The following is a 20,699-nucleotide window of genomic DNA, read 5'->3' on the forward strand; positions in this document are numbered from 1 at the left end:
ATCTTTTTGGGTTGCAACATTCAGCTTCCTGTAATTTATGCACATCCGGTGTCCGGTGATTTTCCTTGTAGGGATCAGCTCATTCTTGTCATTCTTCACAACTGTGACTCCACCCTTCTTAGGAACAACATGTACTGGACTAACCCAATTGCTGTCAGATATCGGATAGATGATCCCAACATTCAGCAATTTCATGATCTCCTTCTTGACAACATCTTGAAAATTGGGATTCAGCCTCCTCTGATGCTCAATGGATGTCTTAGCTCCTTCCTCAAGATGAATCCTATGCATGCACAAGTCTGGAGAAATCCCTGTCATCAAGAGAATAGCCAAGAGCCTTGCGAAACTTGCGCAGCTTGCTTAGCAGTAAAGTGAGGTCTGCATTGTTTAAGGAATCATTAACTATAACAGGATAAGAAGAATTTTCACCCAAGAATGCATACCTTAAACCAGCAGGAAGTGGCTTGAGATCAAACTTTGGAGCTTTCTCTAAACTCTAATCAGAAAAATTTTCAGCTTGTGAAGAAGTACTAACCAATTCCTCTTTAGCAACCAGCTTCTTCACTTGTTCATTAGCATCAAGTAGCTTGACATACCCAGCAGCAATGTCATCTAGATGCTCAACCTCTTCTACAGAAGTAACCAATGCTCTTTCAAGTGGGTCTTCAGAATGCAGCTCCTTGAGTACCTCTTCAGCAAGATTAGACAAAGTGTCTACATAGAATGTCTGACCAGCAATGGTTGGCCTCTTGACCAGCTTGTCCATGTCAAAGCGAATTTGTAGATCACCAATATTAAGCCCAATTTGTCCCCTCTTGACATCAATTATAGCTCCAGCAGTGGCTAAGAATGATCTTCCCAGGATAAGAGGGTCCTTAGGTTCTTCTTCATACTTGAGTACCACAAAATCAGTAGGTATCAAGCATTCACCAATCTTAATTGGAACATCTTCAAGTACACCATCAGGAATGCAAATTGAGCGATCAGCAAGGATAAGAGTGAGCTTGGTAGGCTTGAAGTTTGTCATACCCAGGCGAAGAGCCACTGATCTTGGCATTAAGTTGACACTAGAACCAAGATCACACAAAGATCTAGCAAATCTGTCAGTGAATATAGTGCAATCAAGAACAAAACTACCTGGATTAGGAAGCTTCTCTGGGATCTTGTTCTGGATAATAGCACTGACTTGAGCTGATATCATCATTACTCCTTGCTCAACATTCAAATCCTTAGTCACCATCCTCTTGACATATCTCCTAAGCATTAGAGAAGTCTTCACAGCATCAATCAAAGGTAGCTCAACAATAAGCTTGTCCATCATTGCCTTGCATTTAGCATCATCTAGCTCTTGTTTGGACTTCCTTGGATTCTTGGGAAAAGGGACCTTGGGTTTGTAAACTCTCTCAGCAACTGGTGTGGAAGATGTGGCTTTCTGGGTTTCGGTCCGTGGTTGGCATCGATCGGTACCAAGGTGGCATCGATCGATGCTGACTTCTAGTGTAGAATCCGTGGTTTTGGGTGGACAGGGTGTCGACCGATGCTCTTCAGTGTCGGTCGGCACTAGTTCTGCAGAAACATCCTCATCCTCTTCAACATCAATCAACTCAAGTAGATCATGAGATTGATCCTTCTGGGATGTAGAATTGAGTTGTTTGCCACTTCTCAAGGTCATTGCATTGCATGAATGCTTGGGATTTGATTCAGTTCTCCCAGGAAGAAATCCCTCTTGCCTTTTGACGGATCTAGCTATTTGTGCAACCTGACTTTCTAGCTTCTTGACATGAATATTCAAAGTTTCAAACTTCCTATTAAGCTCAGTGTATACATTGTCAAGCTTCCCATTGAAGGTCACTGTCATCTGTTCTTGACCTTGCAAAAGCTGCTCAAGCATAGCTTCCACCCTACTACTCTCAGCTGTTTTTGGAGGTGGAGACTGATATGAATTGTTGCCATAGGTCCTTGTGTATCCACTGCTTTGTTGCTGTTTTTAATAGTCAGGTCTGGGAGTGAAACCAGAAGAATTTGCCTTGAAAGTTACTGCGTTGGCTGTTTCCACTGTAAGGTCTGTTACCTTGCTGATTTCCAAACCGCTGTCCCTGATTCCCATAGACATAGTTAACATCCTCTTCTTCACGATTTTCTTGATCAGGTTCTGGCTCATATGTCTCAGCTTTAGCAACAAAGTGAACAGATTTCTTACCCACAAGGAGATTGTGCACTGAATCCAGCTTAGCATTAACAGAAGCTAACTGGTTGGAATCAAACTCTCCATGTAATCTATTCCGTTCAGCATCAACTCTCTTAGTACTATTGCTGGAGGCCAAGTTTTCAATCAAAGTTTCAGCATCTTCTAGAAATCTTGTCTTGAAATTCCCATGACTTGCAGCATCTAAAGCCAACTGATACTCCCAGTCACACCCTCTGAAGAAGATGCTCAGCAATTGAACCCTTGAGAAACCATGGTGTGGGCAGTCCCGCTGATAAGCTTTGAATCTCACCCAAGCGGCCTTGAAAGCTTCATCTGGTCTTTGCTTGAAAGAGGACAACTTTACTCTCAACTCATCTGACATTGCATCATCATAAAAGTAGTTAAGGAAGGCTACCTTGACGTCATGCTAATTTGTCAATGATCCAGCTGGTAATTGCTTCAACCACTGAGATGCCTCTCCTGCAAGTGAGTAAGGGAAAAGCTTGCAGAAGATGTAATCCTCAGTCACTCCATTAGCCTTGATACTGGTTACAAGATCCTCAAAATGCTCTATGTGGTCCAAAGGCTTCTCATTGGGCAGGTTAGAGAAAGGTCTCTGCCCAACTAGTTGAAAGTAAGCAGGTTTCAACTCAAAATCATTCCTCTGGAATGGAGGAGGAATAATAGCAGACCGGTTCTCATACACAAGATCAGCCCGGTTGTAGTCAGCAATGGTCCTGATCAAGTCTCGGTTGTTCTCCTGTCTTCGAACCGGATTCTGGACGTGGTTTGCAGCTTCACGTCTGTCTGCAAGAAGGGGGTGTCGATCGATGCCCTGTTGGCGTCGGTCGGCACCATCGGCCTGTTCGTCAACAACAAGAACTTGCTCACCAGCAGCCTGCTCATTGGCAACAATAGCTTCAGCAATAAAATTCCCTTCTGTATCAAGCTTTTGGCCCTGCTTATTACGCAAGTGGCCCTCTTGATCCCTCAAAGCACCATCCGCATCTGGTCTCAATATGATTGGGTTGACCATCTTTGCTGATTTGGCTGCTTTTGTGTTATCACGCTCTAGTTGTCCTAACTCTCGGTTTGTAAGCTTAACAACTGGACCAATAGGATTCTTCCTGGTATTTGGCTTAGGCATGTACCTGAAACACACAAGAGAAAAGAAACAAAAGCGTGTAAGTAGAAAATAAAAAGAAAAATTTAGACGAAATACAAAATTCAAATCTAATGGTAGATCAAAGAGTCCCCGGCAACGGCGCCAAAATTTGATGGTGTTCAAATTAACCCTAGAGCTACTCTCTCAAACAAGAGATCAATGTAGTACTTAGGGGTCGAATCCACAGAGACTCAAGATCAAACACAATGGATTATAGAGTTTTTGTAATTACGCTAAACAGATTAATTTGTATTAAGAACAATTGAAGACAATGCAAAATATTAAATCAAAGCGTTTTGAAATCAGGAAATCAAAACGTTAAGTCTAGGGAATTTCTCAGGTAATAATGAAGTATTAAATCAATAGATTAATTAGGGTTCATGCAATAAAAATCAGATCTAGAACTCTAGACAGTTTTGGTAAAATAATTCAGTTCTCACTGCAATTATTATCTAAATTTAAAACCAGAAAATTCAAATCTCTTTGTAAAATTCTTAGTTGAAAACCAGCTTTAAAAACAGGTTTAGAAAGGTTCACAAAATCACAAATTCAAATCTCTTTGTAAAAAGTGATTTTGCTCATCAATGGTTTTAATCAGGAAAACAATTATATTCTCATATTAATTAATTTCCCTATGATAATAATTCTAGGTGATCAATCAAAAACAATTGTGAAAAATAACCAAGGATGAAGATCATAAAAGATTAAGAACCCTAAAAATCACAGATCTAATAAATCATAAAAACCCTGTGAAAAACCATAAACCTAACAAGCAGACTATTCAGACATGTTTGATGAAGAACAAGACATCATACTGAATAATAAGCAATAGATATTAAAAAGTAAGAAGGGAGTTCAAGAATTTTTCTCTACAAAGCAGTTCTGATCTCTTTCTCTCCCAAAAGCTCTCAATATCTCTCTCTCAAAAACTTGCTAGAAAATAACTTCCGGGTTTTCTAAAACCCAAAAAACACTATTTATATGTCCTAAAACACGTCAGGGACTTGTGTTGCAATTTAGGAAAACTTTGGGTAAAATTGTAAAACTTCCAATTTCTTCTTTCTCTCGTCGGATAAACATAGGTGTCGACTGATGCTCCTTCGATGCCGGTCGACGCTGCTACTCTGATCCGAGTCCAAGTTCTTTTCCTTCTGTAAAATGCTCCAAATTCATCCAAATAGCTCCACTTTGCTCCTTCCGTGCCAAATTCCTAAATAACCTGTAAAGACTCAAAAACAATCCTAGAAACAAATGAAAAGACTCAAAAAGCACCCTTATATCATATAGCAATAGAGAACAAGATCTGATAGGTTTCCAGGAAAACAAGATTTCAAGTCGCAGAAAACAAACCTTAGCCATATATGAAACTGAGAAATGTAAGTTTCTAAAGTGATCTTGCCGAGCCATCTGCACCGGGAAATGTAAAGAGTATTATATTACATGGAAATCAGGCAAGCATACCAAACCAGAGAGTCTTTAGCTTAAATATATTTGACTCACGCGAAGAGAGTCAATGAGACACTCCGAAGCTGGTGGGTGAAATTCCGAAGGCATATGTAAACACAAAAACCCAAAAAACCAAACGGTGAGTCATGTTTCAGTTTCAGGAAGTAAAATAAGGGACATATATAAAGATGAAATCAAGAACGAGAGGATTGTATGCACACACGTGATGGGGATCCAAGATGTGTATGGATGATACATGTTGTAACTGGTCTTGTCCAGCTTGTAGATACATTCATACCACACATAGCCGACCTAAAATGTAAGCAAATAGGACAAAATCTATCAATTTCTATAAATGAGTGGTGCAACCAACAAACTAAAAGATAACTGAAATGGCTTACAAGCACGGCAATAGTAACAATAGCGGTTTTTATGGATAGTCTTTTCTTCGTTTCACACTCCTCTAACTTCTCCATCCATCTCTCTACCTAGAGAATCATCCCAAGTTTTGAAGTTTAATTACACACAAAAAAACAGAAACAAAATTGAATGTGAGCTTCTGTTAAAGAGCTTACAGTCGGGTGATAATAGGCATAAATCATTCCGATACACCATTAAAGTGAAGAGAGTGTGCATTGGGCAGATGTAATACAGCATATAGTCATTGTTGAGAACAATACAACAAAATGCCACAAAGAAGTTCAGCCTCCACATCATCTGTAAGAAAACAAGATTTTAGATGAAAGTAAAGCACAGTAAGAAAAATTTATCGTCGAATGAGTGGTATAACCTGTGCAAAACGTGCAACAGAGAAATCCTTTCTGACATAGTAGTAGGAGAAGTTTCCAAAACCAGCCATCCAAACATAAGCAGCAATAAAGATACGGATTGCGTTGTATAACTCAGTCGCAGCAAAGTAGTGATACATTAAGAACAAAACCTGATAAAAAGTAGGACATGAGAACACTATGTCGAAAGCAGCTACAAGAGCTGCAATATATAGTAAACCTATGGAAAAGAACACAATGATCATATTCTCAACAACTAAGAGAAACTTACCTGCATCCATCCTTTCCACTCTTCAGTTTGGTGGCGATTAAGGTAAAGAATGGATTTCCCAGTTATAGGTGACTTGTCATTGTGCTCTCTGAGAGATGTCATGGCTGATACTATGATGAGAAGAACGTAGAGAAAAAGGAAAAGGTCGCGGTTGTAATTCTGTCAAAGAAAACCCCAAGTCCCATGAGCAAAACAAATATAATACTTACATGGATGTGAACATACAAAGCTAGTGAAATACAAGGGTACCTTGGTAGAATCTCCAAGCAATTCCGTGCGGTCACAGATATAGAAATAGATAAGAATTGCTCCAAACTCCGACCTAGGTATGATTATGAAATGTTAATATAAGATAACGAACAATGAGATTATCACTTCTTGAGGTAGCTTTCACTTACATTGCTCTCAGCGCTGCACGGTGTTCCAGCAAAAACGAATCTTTTATACTCAAAAACCTGTGATTCGACAAAATCAAAACACACCTTAGCATGAGAACTCTTGAAGAAGTGTAATAAACAAACTAGAATACTTGAGAGCTGGTAGTAACAACGACCTAAGTATGTTTGTTCTGTGGTTGCATTATGAAACCGTAAAGATGTCAATCGGGCAAGACCTCCCTCCAATAAGTCAGCTTTAATTTGTCATCGTCCTTCTCTGCTACGTCTCTCAATTCAACCAGATTATTATCTGAGTGACTATATTACAAGAATGCAAGGCTCATTCGGGAAGAAAGGAAGCACGATAGAAGAACTCTGCTACACTATTGAGAGTATCAAATTGCAAGAACTTACGGTTTTAATTAAGGGAACCCAAGATTTCCTGTACTCAAGTAGCTCTGAGTATATCCAACCAACGAAAACTGGGATTACTCCAAGAAGAAAAGATACCTACAAAGGTTTCACTAACAAAGTTAAATTTTGTAGATTTTGGTCACTGGGTCAGTCTCCAGCCAACTCTAAACAATTCAAAGCTAATCACAAAGAAAGACTCAAATTTTCATGGATTTGCTAGACTTGATCATTTAGTATTCATGATCCGTCATTAGCAGAACTTGCTACTATCGAGAAGCTAACGAGAGACCAAGGAAGCTGTTTCTAAGGTTTTACTCCCACTAAAAAATGGCTGATTCCACGAGATCACAGTCACAAATCCTTCAATTCAAAAAACCCCAACTCTATGATTTTTTTTCCGAGCAAGATTGGTCTCTCTCTGGCTTGAGAGACGACAATGACTCCTCCCCAATATTTTTACTAATTGGTCTCTCTCAATTAGTAAAGTTTTTTATTTTATTTTAATTATTTTTCCAGAAAAAAAAAACACTTAAAAAATTATAACGGAAAGGATGGTTTATTTGATATATTTTGATGAAAATTATATACCATTGATGACATTTGATGAAATATTATCTTATAATAAACTAATATTAAGGAAAAAAATAAATTTCAAATACACAATTTTTAAAAATATAAAAATCAGTTGTGTTATAAAATCAAATCAGATAAAAAAATCATGAATTTAAGTCTACGTCCAGGTGAGATGGATCAAACTGGTGACCTCACATATCATAAACCATTTTTTTGGCCACCAGAATAACGAAATAATTTTATAATCATGAATTATCTTGTTTTCATATTTAATTGATTGCTACCACTTATGTTTTCATGTTTTTTATTCAATGTTTTCTTATTCTTCATATTATTTCTTGTCTTTTTCATTGTCAAATTTTATGGTAATTGTTATCGTTACTTTTACTATATGGTTATTCGTTATACTCTTTTTCTTCTTCTTCCTTGTCAACTTCTTCATATTTTTCCACTGAAAAACCTTTTTTTAGATCACCACACAACTTGTTAACCCATCAAACTCCAAAACCAAAATCATTTTTTTCTCATAAAATTTGTGCAATTCATGAAGACCAGCATAGTCAACACATGCACCCAATTATTGATAATTTCATCCATATTATTCGGTTTTAGATCCACATATTTGAAACGTTTCAAACTAAAATCTTTACTTGCAGAAAAAGTAATATGAACGCATGTATAGTTAAAACAATATTTGTGCTTTTCGCCGTTTCTTCTTTAAACACAAATAACATCAAATCAAGGCCTTGCGACGCCAATCCTTTTCTCTTAGACTTAAAAATAAAAAATTTATTGCAAGAATATCAAATCATTTGTAAAGTTATACCCAAAAAAAATATGTTTTACAGCTTATAAGATATATAAAGTGTGTCTAATCCCTATTGGTGGTTTAAAATCCTAGGTGGACAGCTTAAGAAGCGTATAGCTCCTACTTTTATTTAGTCTAGATTTCAGTTAAACATAGTTTATTTAGTGAGCAATCGAAAAAAATAAACTAGTTTAGGTTATAAAAATATTTAGTCTAAATTACGATCGTATCCTTATAGTTAGAAAAATTACAAATTTACAATACAATTGATAATTCTGAAGAAATTTACTGATAGATTTATTTTTCTATTTTTTGGAGAATTTTGAATTACTATCATCCAACATAACTCTTGCATAAAATCGAGAAGTAACTTGATTATAAAATTTCTTCAAACTTTATATAAAAACAAAACAGTTTAAGCAATGATGTGTCAACTCCAGGTTTCTCCAAAATGTTAAAGTGTAATCACCTAAAAAACACATTCTAATTTTATTGTATTGATTACTCTGTTATATAAATATATAGTTCTGTTATATATATATCACCAAGTACGTTTTATTTCTAAACATTACATATATTATTTATTTTTAAATTTGATTTCCTAAACACAATTAAATATCTATAATATTGTGAATAGAATTTTTACTGTACTTATTAAATATACTCACATATACAACTAGACATGTTTCATCAGATTCCTATGCATAAGTTTTTTTAATTAAGTATATTACAATGCATATTAATTTTTACGACTAGATTTTGACACGATAAAGCTGGATGCATTCCAATAGAATCTAAAACATATTAATTTTGATTAGAATTTGACATGGTAAAGTTAGCTATGTTTCAATATAGAATCTAACACGTAAAAAATTATGATTAATTAGATTACGACATTTGTCAATTAACTAATTAAAGTTTAAGGCGTTTTCAAATAAATAAAATCTTCATTTTAGAAATTATATATCCATATATTTCGAATTATTGTTCATTGCATTGAATTTGAATACATTGGCATATGTTTGCTTTATATACAATATCTTATATAATAAGAGAAGGTTTTTTCTAACTTTGCCTAACAATGTAACATTTGGTACTCTACTTTAGTGACATATGCTATTCTCGTTAATTTTAAATTTAACATTCTACTTTTTATTTGATTTTATTTTATTTATATCTTATATGGTGTATAGTTTGTTAAAAAAAAAGATAATTGGTGTATAGTTTGCTTTTTGAATTTCAACAATGTTACAAAAATATCTTCCTTCTATTTTTTTGTTTAAGCATCTAATATATTTCATAATGAAATCATACACCATAGAACCATATAAAGAAAATATGGATCAACCCAACTAAAAACTAGAAACAAATTGAAACCAAATAAAAATAGAAAATGGTTTCATACTTTTAAAGTAAAAACTAAAACCAAATTAATTTATGATAGACTAGTTTAAAAATATAGTAGATTTTAAAATTATATATAAAAGTCATATTATATTCAATAATCATATATAATGTATTAAAGACACAAATCAAATTTGTATCTATAGTATTTTATAAGTTACAGTTTGACTGTTTTAAAAGATATGTACTAAAAAAATGGTATCATCACATAATTGTTTTATCTCCCCCAAAAAATAATAGAAAAAAATAGTTTCAAAAATAATTTATTGTTAATTATACTATTTATTTTAAAATGATTAGAAATAGAGACAATTATAGAAGAAGAAAAATATGTATATTAAATTTGACACACTTTTATTTTCATGAATTATTATAAAAAATTAGTTTGACTTAGAGTATAAGATATATGTTTTGTGATATCATTTTAATAAATTATTTTAAAATTGACTTATCATATTATAAAATTATTTGTTGTTAACTATAACTATTAGATCTGAAAATAAAATTAATATATAGGACAACATAATTTATCTATCAAAGTAAGGTATTACACTTTTTTTTCTTAGAATACTTATCAGTTATTTTTAACCAAAAAAACCAAACTATAAATACATTAATTTATCATAATTATTTAATGAACATACAACTAAAACCAAATTAATTTTAACTTTGTTGTAACTAATTGTCTTATTATTATAAAATGGTTTCATACATTTTAAAGTAAAAACTGAAACCAAATTAATTTATGATAGACAAATTTAATATAAAAGATTTTCTAATATATATAACTCAAATTTGTATGTAATAGTAATTTATAAGTTACATTTTGATTGTGTTTAAATTATATGTACTAAAAAAACATAATTTTATCATAACATAATTGCTTTATCACCCTATGATATAACAGAAAACAATAATTTCAAAATTTAATTTATCGTTAATCTTACTTTTATATTAAAATGATTAGAAAATAGAGACAATATATAGAAAATAAAAAAATATATATTAAATTTCACACACTTTATTTTCATGAATTTTTATAAAAACTGGTTAAACTTATAGCATAAGATATTTGTTTTATGATATCGTTTTAATAAGTTATTTTAAAATTGACTTATCATATATAAAACTATTTTTTGTTAACAAAGTAGAGATGATGAGAATAAAATTAATATATAGGACAACATAAAATTATCTATCAAAAAAATTAAGTAAGATCTTACAATTTTCTTTCTAGACTAATTATCATTTTTTTATTTTCCAAAAAAAATAAAAAAAAAAAAAAAAATAAAAAAAAAATATCTGAACTATTTAACGAAAATACCATATATAGTTGATTGTGCTATAAATAATGGTCTTATTACTATAGTAACATACTGTTTAAATAATTTCAACAATACATTATAATCAAAAATATTTAGTAATATTTACTTTAACTTTCCTTTTTTTCCTGACCCTTCTATAAAACATTATATAACATATATAAATTGTAGTTGAACCGTAGTATTATGAATATAATTTTTTAAGACATATATTAACAATTACATAAAAATTTTATTTTATATTTCAAGTTAATAATGCATACATAAACCAGCATCGCGTGGGCTACTTTCTAGTATATAATATATGTCCACCTAGATAATTAGGTTGGATTTTAAAATTAACCAATCAAAATAAAATATAAATTTTGATATCTTCACATGATATGATTGAAATCTAGTGAATATTTTATTCTTTTAAAATATAAACTTTTTATTTGTCTACTTATTCTCCTTCTATCCTTTAGGTCATGTACAACAGGCATTGCTCACCTAGTTGCTTTCCTAAGAGAGAGAACCGTTCTCTAAATTCTAGGAGAAGCAACGTTGCTCAGTTTTATTCTACACTTGTCAGTTTTTTATTGGTTATACAATAAAATATAATTGTTTTTTTTTCAGAGTAACGGAAAGAGTACTCCCGTTGTAAATGCTCTGAATGCTCTTATATTCCCTCAATAGTTTTTTTCCAAGATTTCTCGTTCTCTTCTTTCATTGTAACTTTACTCCAAAGTGATTACATTTTCCTTTCTCTAACACCATGTCCTCTCACAATCCACCAGATCAACCTTCTTCCTCTTCTAACTTCAGTCACCACCACAGACCTCAATCGCTTCCTCCACAACTTAGCCGCTACGAATCACAGAAACGTCGTGACTGGAATACATTCTTACAATACCTTAAAACCCTCAATCTCTCAATTCGACCACACACATATCCTAAGCTTCCTCAAATATTTAGACCAATTCGGGAAAACCAAAGTCCATAACCAAGTTTGTGACTTTTTTGGACAACCTGATCCACCGTCGCCTTGCACATGTCCTCTCAAGCAAGCTTGGGGAAGCTTAGATTCTTTGGTCGATCGGTTGAGAGCTCCTTATGAAGAACACGGTGGTAGATCATCCGATAATAACCGGTTTGGAAATGAATCAATCCGAATTCATTTGAGGGAAGTGAGACAGTTTCAAGCTAAGGCTCGTGAAATCCCATATAGTAAGAAAAAGAGACTGAAGACCAAAAACGACGTTGTACGAAAGAAAGATATATCAAACTCTTCGGGTCACAATCATAATCGTAATTAGTCTACTTGAAATCATATAGATTTTCAATATAAGGTGTCGATTTTTTATTATAATTTCTCCTTCTTTGATTCACATCATTAGATTTCACTCAATCATTAGACTTCAATTCTATAATGAAAACAAAAATTAAGAAATTTACTCAGTCCAGTTGTTTATAAAACACCCCAACGGTGACTAATGTGATAATACTTGCTTATCCTGTGTTGTCACTTTAATTAAAAGGAAAAATCGATAACTATATCATACGTCTATACTTAATTAAATTATCAGTGATATTTAAAGATGGCTTGATTAGTTAATGAGCATTCTATGTAATAATAAGAATTCTTAAATGATATACGTAACGTTTGAAAACTATCAATCCTATAGATAGAATTTTGAAAACTTTAGTAGAAGAGTTTGGTCATGTTTCTGCGAATAGTATGCGTTAGTTATCAGTTCTAATGTTTTTGTAATATTTTGTGTTTTGTTTTTGAAGATATATAAAGAAAGTATTAAGAGGAGTAAAAAAGAGGGAAGATGAACTCGATCAGAACTGGGACACATCCTCCAATTTTTTGGACACCTCCTTCAAACTCGATCAAAATAATTTTATTTTGAGTCTAGTTCTATACTTATTATATACTAGTAATAAAATTTATGGATATCGATCACTTGTTGAATCATTAATAAATATTGAGAAAAACTGTTAAAAGGTAACAAATCCCTACCTTTTTGATTACTGGCCGGGTTTGATCGCAAGTCTTACAAAGAGCTTTGGCTAAAATGCCAAAAGAGGTGCAAACATGCAAGTAGAAACCTTACATCGTCAACCACAAGGGTTATTTTTTAAATAATTTATCACTTGTCTGTTTGAAGAGAAAAAGAATGGTGTAAGAAAATTGCAATCAAAACTTAGAAGGAGAATGTGGATATGAATTTACATTAGAATTGCAAACAAAATAATCATGTAACTTATAAGAGAGTGGTGACATATATAGACACAAAGATGCTTTACATCGTTTAAGAATGAAAAACTAAGGCAACCATATTTTTGTACTCTAAGAATTGAAGTGTATTGTAAGAACCTCCTCACCGAGGCAAAAGCTACTAATTCGACGAAAAAGGCAAGAATCATGGAAACATTATCCCAACTCGTCACCGTGGTAAACTACATAATCTCCTATGTTAAAATAGCTCTACATAAACCAAATCACATTATAAGAATCATTAACATTTATATGTATTAGATTGTGGGCTTCCAACTCAAAACCAATTGGCAATGAGTGGAGAGGCTTATATCTTATATATACCAGTTAAGATCCTACTCAACTTCCAATGTGGGATATTGTATCCCTAATACGCCTCCTCGAGATGATGGTTCTTCTAAGCATCAATCTTATGTTCGGGCATGAATTGGTGGGCCTACTATTGGGTCGGGCCGATTGTGGGTTGGGTTGAGCATGTGTGGACCGGGCTCTGATACCATCTTAGATTGTGGGCTTCCAACTCAAAACCAATTGACAATGAGTGGAGAGGCTCATATCTTATATATACCAATTAAAATCCTACTCAACTTCGAATGTGGGATATTGTATCCCTAATAATATGAGATTGCAAATATATCAAATTCAGCAACAGAGTTTGATAGAAACAGAGATTTGAATAATGATAGAAACAGAGATTTGAATAAAGAGAAAGACACGGAATAATCATAGATCATATCAATTCACAAACAGATATATGTTGATTACCAGATTACTGCATCGAGAGAGAGAGAGAGCACTGTTAAGTTTTGGATTCTATCCTACTTTCCTGTTTCAAAATCAAACAAAAGAACTTGTTATGTAGAGTTGTGATCAAATTAGTACATGAGACTTGAATTAAGTTAGAAGAACACAGCAAAACGTGACGTGATTGTTTGTAATGACATGGTAAAACCATGGATTAAATATGTTTTCTTGTTTCATTGGCATAACAACTAAAAAGTTGAACATAGTAAATATTAGATAGTCAAAAATGCATAAGTGAACTTGAACATACCTTTTCATCTACAAAGAAAAGATTAGATTCTGGAAAATTCTTCTGGTTTATCATTTTTTGGAAATCCCTAAAGACGGTGAGTTCGAACTATTAGAATTCTGATCTTTCATTCTTTTTTCAAAGAATTTAGATTTGAGAAATCCAGAGGCATCTTTAACCTGAAACTAAAAAAAAAAAGAATTAATATGAATTCAAGAGAAAAAGTATGCATATGAACAAAAGAAAAAGTATTTACCAGCGTGAGAATTACAAATCCAGAAGAAAAAAGAATGAAGAGGAAATAAATACAGAGAAAATTGAAGAGCTAATCAACTCAAATTGGATTTATATAAAAGATGGATCAGTTGTAAACCACTTTGAACGTGGAGCTGTTAGTGGAGTAGAATTAGGGATAGAGTTTTGGTAACTTGCAAGCAGTTATGTTATTTCGTAAAACATGATGCTTATTTTTGTAGAAAATATTTCTTTTCACACATGTGTATAATTTCTGATTTCTTAAAAAAATTTGATTGGCCAGGTGATTTGTGAATTATAAGATAAAGGATGTAACGACCAAATATATATGGGTTGAACTCTTTATCCCATATATAATCTGTAGATCGCAACCGCTAATAAAATAAGCAAAACCGGTGATAAAATTCATATTTGGAAAAGTCTTCTCGAATCCAAATTAATTTCTTGTTCTAATGGCTATTAAGTGAACTCATAAACGGATCCTTGTTCAGTTTTTGGATAATGTTTTTGTTTTATTTTTTTCGATTCAAAAATCAAAATCGTCGGATATTTGAGAATGTGGGATTGTGATTGGGTTCTATTGTCAGTCTATATCGAAGTTTCAGTCTCAATGACTTCAAAATAAAATTTAAATTTGGAGTTGACAACAAAAATAACTGGTCGTTTGCAAACCTTAGGTAAATGTTAGAAAAAAACTATAATAACCGGAATTATATTCTGGTTTAGGTTTTATATCGGTTTCAGTTCATTATCGGCTATTCTCAATGTAAAGAGTGATGCTAGTTTGGGCTTATAGTTTGGCATAAATGGATCTATAAATTTTAGGCTTATTTGGCCTGTTTCTAAACTTACCGTTTTAGATTACGCCTATGTTTTTTTTTGTTTTTTTTTCTCGTCAATGTTTTTTTCTCTGTTATCAATAATTAATATTTATCATTTTCGTAAATTTTTAATAAAATTATAAAAAAATATATATAAGTAAAATAAAACCGAAAGCAGAAAAGAAAACAACAAAATTACGACACAACACAAACATCTGTCAACTTGTTTTTCTTCCTTTTTAACATCTGTCAACTATATGTTTGTTTCTTATACTGCAAATATAAATGTTTGATTGATAAGTCTGATTCGTGTGAACCAACGTGGAACAATTATTTGCCACTACTTTTACCACAGTCCATGTCATAACCTTCCAAACTTAACCGCAATATATTCTTCATTACAATGACGTTATAACAGAGCAAATTGTTCCATATAATTTTTGGATACAACTGTTACAATTGCTTGTCATATAAACATACACTGACTGTCAATGTCATATACGCTGTTTTTGTTTAAAGATAAAAATAAAAAGTACTTTGCTTTATGTGCATGTGTATTTCACAATGTACGTAAACCAAGTATTTTACTCGAATGTTAAATGTCATATAGTTTATATAAATAAATTTTCTTATTGAAAGGTTGTCACAGTTTTTTTTATTTGGTACCAATGTTAAGTCATAAATTTAATGTTTCTTTCAGTCGTCGGCCTTATTCTAAAGATATTTCTCATATAAAAAAAAACTTGCCACTTTAGAAATATATGAGGACAACAACCACAACGGTCCGTAGAATAGGAAAATTGTAAAACACCAAACAAAAACAATAACGAAAACATCGTCTCAAGAACAGCATGTATGCGGTTCGACACTAGTACAAACTATCAATGCTCCATTACCTCTAGTATGGTCAGTCCTACGTCGTTTTGATAACCCGAAAACATATTAACAATTCGTGAAAACGTGCGCACTACGTTCTGGCGATGGAGGAGAAGGCTCTGTCCGTGAAGTCACGCTGGTTTCCGATCTACCGGCAAGTTTCAGCCTAGAAAGGCTAGATGAACTTGACGATGAGTCTCATGTGATGGTGATAAGCATTATTGGTGGTGATCATCGTTTGGTTAATTATCGGTCGAAAACGACGGCGTTTGTGGCGAAGGAGGAGGAAGACAAGACGGTGGTGGTGGAGAGTTATGTGGTGGATGTGCCGGAAGGAAACACTGAGGAGGAAACGACGTTGTTTGCTGATACTATCGTTCGGTGTAACCTTAGGTCACTGGCTAAATTATCGGAGAAGATGATGGCTCACTTTTAGAGCTTGAACTTTAAAGAATTCAAAACTCTTATTTTCATGAAGTTTTACATAGCAATTAGCCTTACTAGACGGGGAATAATGTAGGTATTTCTATAACCATGTATTTTATATTTTTATTGTATGTTCACGTATCAAGTCTATGTGTTTATATGTCTTGTGAAATAATTGGATTTTTGAATAAAAAATAGTAATATTAAATTATCAAATATTGAAATGAATAGAAACGATCTTTGACAATGTCCCGGCTTGACTAAGTGGTCGGATGCTTGAGTTGAGTCTAGCAGCTTGACTAAGTGCGACGCCAAGAAGATTGCATATATATCTTCCGTTTCCAAAAGACATTACTGGTCTTGTTATGGTTTCTAGGCATCTGAAAGTAAAATACTACAGAGCATATTCGATTACTGATTCTTAATATTATGTTGGGCTATTCTAATTTTCTAAATCTTTCATATTTTATATGCAAACAATCTACTTGGATATATTTATCTAACTTTATTTTTTTTCTTAATCCGACAACTTGGTCAACTTTTTGTTAGAATAGTTAGAGTATCTCGATCAAAGAATGTAATAAAAGTATCTTAAAACATATTTTATTCTTAATTTTGAATAAAAGTGAAATTAAGAACTTCTTAAAAAACTTTAATATTTCATAGATCCATTGAAGGTTGTTAAATTTGAGGTTCTTAAAAAAAATATGATGAACTAAACAAGAATGGTAAGAGGTTGTTACCATGATGATGAAGATTGGCTAATATCGAGCCCATTGCAAGTGAGTATCATTCCCTAAACTCAAAGGAGATATTCCTGTTCAAAAATGAGTTGGGATCATCTCAACTGGTCAGTCAAAACCTAGATACCATGTTCTTTTCAAATGTAAAATAACTATTTGTAAAACCCAAAAAGATCATGTTACATACACGTGAAGTATACTTGTGGATTTCACCACCATGATGCTCTCCTGAAGCTCTTTGGAGTACGGTAAGAAGATGGGATCTGAACTGCAGAACTCTCGTGTGGCCATCCGTTAGGCCAACAAATCCTACAGTTTAAAAACCAAAACCTGAAAGTATTCAAAATAGAAACTGCAGTTTTCAAAACAAAAACCTGCAAAAACACTAACTGAACCTGCAGTTTTTAAAATCAAATCCTACAGTTTTTAAAACCAAAACCTGAAAGTATTCAAAACAGATACTGCAGTTTTTAAAACCAAAACCTGCAGGAACAAAACAACAGAAACTGCAGTCTTCAGTCTTAGTGATCGGATCAAAAAACACAAAGCCAATTCATCATCCATTGTTAAACTGCTACTGAAGAAGCAAAGAAACTCTCACAGTCTTCAGTATTAGTGATCGGCTTTGTGTTTTTGGATCCTTTCTTAGGCTTCTTCCATTTTATCATATTGGTTTTACAAAGGTTTAATTATAAGAAAAAATGATTCAAACAATTGTTTACTCCACCAAATATCATCAAAACTCAACAACAACCGTCTAAACAAAATACAAAATCAAAGATCACAAAATCAAAGGCTAGTTCCAATATCACCTAAAAGATGAAAAATTACTCACTTGAATCTCTCTTAGAACCTCGACATGCTTCCTGACTGTCGGAGTCAAGTTTTCAAGGACATTTTAGTGTTGTCCAGCCAAGTTCTGCAACTTGTTCTGCAGCAAACACACAAATCAGAAAAATTGCACATAGGCTTTTAAAAGGAACAAACTTTCAAACAATCAAATTAAGATGCAACAACAATCCTCAAAAGCGAAGAACGATTCATTGAACCCTAATTTCAATCACAACAAATAATCCTAATTCATCACTATCTACAAATGAAATCGGAGAGATTCTTACCAAGAAAAACTGATTGAAACATCATCGAACCAAAGACTCTTATTTCGCCACTTGAATCGTCGCTGGTTGCACAGGCGGTGGAGATGGTGATGACGACGTACAAAGGTGTTGGATCAGTCGCGAGAGAGAATGAAAGAAAGAAAAAATAAAAATATATTTTTTTTTCTCTCTAACCAATCAGGTATTGACACAACCTCGATCCTTAGTGATCCTTAAATCTCTAACACAAAGATCGATCACTAGCAAAATTTGTTTTTTTATTAATATAATTTATTTTTTAATCTAAAGAACTCTTAAGATATTGCTAATAATGTTTGATGGAGATACTCTTATTAACCTATATAATTTATTAGATGCACCTCACATTATTAATTAAAAACAATAATTTGAAATCTTTTGGATGAAAAATGCATGCAGAAGATTATATAAGGTTTTTAACGTAAAACTAATTGGTTTTTGTTTTATTTTCCATCATAAATAATTGGATGTCAAAACTACCACACTCTTCTTTGAGAGAAGTTAATTCGATGTATCAATTATACACTATACCGCCTCGCTGGTTGGTCAATAGTTTTTGTATACTACTATTCAAAATTAACGAAAGTTAGATGTTAAAAAAAAACAATATTTGTTTTAGATATGGGTTCGTAACACTAGCACAGTGTATATATATAGTCATATAGAAAATTAGAAGTGGTTCTTCTCATATCTTCAAACTGCTCCAAGTTGAATCCTTAGACTCTAATTTATTGACTCAAAATCGTGAGAGATTTGAAAATGTGAGATTGCGATTCTGAGATTCTTTCAACAAGTCTAAATCGAAAGTTCAACATTAGAAGAAAAAAAATGGTCCTTATCAAAATTTTAGGTGTTGGAAAGGAAACCCGAAATACAATTTGGTTTAGCTTATCTGTTTCCGGTTCAATTATCGCCACCGTCCTAAGAAAATACAAAAGCGTGATGCTATCTTGGGTATCTTCAAATTGTAGGTTCCTTTGGCCTATTTCTTATTTATTTATTATTGTTTATCCTTTTTGTCAAACTATTTATTTATTAACAATATAAATGTGTGATAAACAAGTGTGGTTCGTATGAAAGAAATCGACTACGTGTATCCATTATAAGCCACTAGTTCTATCACAGTCCATGTCATAACCCTCCAAATTTAACCGCAATCCATTCTTCATTACAATGACGTTACAAAACAAAGGTTCATCATGTTGACATTTATGGACAAATATAGATCTATATATAGTCACATATGACACGGTTTGATAGTTAATTAGTCTTTTTATTTATAAATATTTTGTTTTTATGTGCATATTACAATGTACTTAATTAGACCAAAACCCTTAAACTGAATTTTCTTTTTTCACATTTTATTTTATACATATCAATAAAATGGTATTATTTCATGATTTCCCGGTAACACCAAAAAAGGACAGCTCATACTATTATTGTCGGCATTGTTTTAGATATTTCTCATATAAATACTCAAACAACAATGGAAGCTACATTAAGATTTGAAGATATTTTCATACAAGACAACGGTCGAAAAAAAGTACATTTTCGTTTCATAACCAGAAAACACAAATGGGACCTTCTCAAGAATATCATGAGTGCGGCTCAACACTTGTACAAACTATAGATGCTCCATTATCTCTAGTTTGGTCAATACTACGTCGGTTTGATAACCCTCAAGCCTACAAACAATTCGTGAAAACGTGCAATCTAAGCTCCGGCGATGGAGGAGAAGGCTCCGTCCGTGAAGTGACGTTGGTTTCCGGGCTTCCGGCGGGGTTCAGCCAAGAAAGATTAGACGAACTTGACGATGAGTCTCATGTGATGGTGATTAGCATTATAGGTGGTGATCATCGGTTGGTGAATTACCGATCCAAAACGATGGCCTTTGTGGCGGCAGAGGAAAAAGAGAAGACGTTGGTGGTGGAGAGTTATGTGGTGGATGTGCCGGACGGAAATAGTAAGGAGGAAACGACGTCTTTTGCTGATACCATCGTTGGGTTTAATCTTAAGTCATTGGCTAAGCTCTCGGAAAAGATGGTGGATCATCTTAAGTTGTAATTTTTAGAATATAGTGTTAGTATTTAAGATAGTAAGTTAAATTAGCAACTAGCAAGCAATAGTCATGTTCGATGGGAAATAAGTACGTATATGTGTAATATGTTTATTATATTTATGTATCGAGTGTATGTTAGTTTACCTAGTATGTTACGTTTGTACTTTTATTTCAACTTTTTTATTCTGTTGCACGCAAACTTTTGTAATATCTTAACTGATTTGAAAACAAAAGGTACAAATACTATAATAACGTTAGTATGCAATTTTGGTATGGTAGAATAGATTCTTTGGTGGGCTCAGAGCTTTCGTATGAATGACAATGGATCGGA

At 33.0% G+C, this 20,699-nt stretch overlaps 2 long non-coding RNA genes and 4 pseudogenes across 5 annotated transcripts; 3 read left to right on the forward strand and 3 right to left on the reverse strand.

Annotated features, from left to right (window-relative positions):
- Nucleotides 1–4,165: 4,165 nt before the first annotated feature.
- LOC104763076 (protein REDUCED WALL ACETYLATION 1-like) lies at nucleotides 4,166–7,249 on the reverse strand (annotated as a pseudogene). Its single transcript, XR_015588253.1, has 12 exons — nucleotides 7,238–7,249; nucleotides 6,650–6,745; nucleotides 6,412–6,553; nucleotides 6,257–6,313; nucleotides 6,108–6,180; nucleotides 5,859–6,017; nucleotides 5,590–5,739; nucleotides 5,375–5,516; nucleotides 5,201–5,287; nucleotides 4,854–5,111; nucleotides 4,704–4,760; nucleotides 4,166–4,594 (listed from the first exon to the last, which is right to left on the reverse strand). The product of XR_015588253.1 is annotated as a protein REDUCED WALL ACETYLATION 1-like (transcript).
- Nucleotides 7,250–11,506: 4,257 nt separating this feature from the next.
- Nucleotides 11,507–12,051, forward strand: LOC104763077 (protein LIGHT-DEPENDENT SHORT HYPOCOTYLS 9 pseudogene; annotated as a pseudogene).
- Nucleotides 12,052–13,049: 998 nt separating this feature from the next.
- LOC147921393 (uncharacterized) lies at nucleotides 13,050–14,231 on the reverse strand. The gene is made up of 3 exons (XR_015588079.1): nucleotides 14,074–14,231; nucleotides 13,785–13,845; nucleotides 13,050–13,630 (listed from the first exon to the last, which is right to left on the reverse strand). It is a non-coding gene; the product is annotated as an uncharacterized LOC147921393 (long non-coding RNA).
- A 1,461-nt stretch (nucleotides 14,232–15,692) lies between these two features.
- LOC104763078 (abscisic acid receptor PYL12 pseudogene) lies at nucleotides 15,693–16,440 on the forward strand (annotated as a pseudogene).
- A 150-nt stretch (nucleotides 16,441–16,590) lies between these two features.
- LOC147921394 (uncharacterized) lies at nucleotides 16,591–18,444 on the reverse strand. 2 transcript variants are annotated; one of them, XR_015588485.1, is made up of 5 exons: nucleotides 18,292–18,431; nucleotides 18,009–18,104; nucleotides 17,361–17,482; nucleotides 17,174–17,247; nucleotides 16,591–16,824 (listed from the first exon to the last, which is right to left on the reverse strand). It is a non-coding gene; the product is annotated as an uncharacterized LOC147921394 (long non-coding RNA). The 2 variants fall into 2 exon arrangements; XR_015588486.1 differs by lacking the exon at nucleotides 16,591–16,824 and having other exon boundaries at nucleotides 17,018–17,247; nucleotides 17,361–17,503; nucleotides 18,292–18,444.
- A 1,360-nt stretch (nucleotides 18,445–19,804) lies between these two features.
- On the forward strand, nucleotides 19,805–20,617 carry LOC104760317 (abscisic acid receptor PYL11 pseudogene; annotated as a pseudogene). Its single transcript, XR_015588756.1, has one exon. The product of XR_015588756.1 is annotated as an abscisic acid receptor PYL11 pseudogene (transcript).
- The last annotated feature ends 82 nt before the right edge of the window (nucleotides 20,618–20,699 follow it).

This window comes from Camelina sativa, chromosome 18, assembly GCF_030686135.1.
Source record: "Camelina sativa cultivar CO46 ecotype springtype chromosome 18, ASM3068613v1".
NCBI lineage: Eukaryota > Viridiplantae > Streptophyta > Magnoliopsida > Brassicales > Brassicaceae > Camelina > Camelina sativa.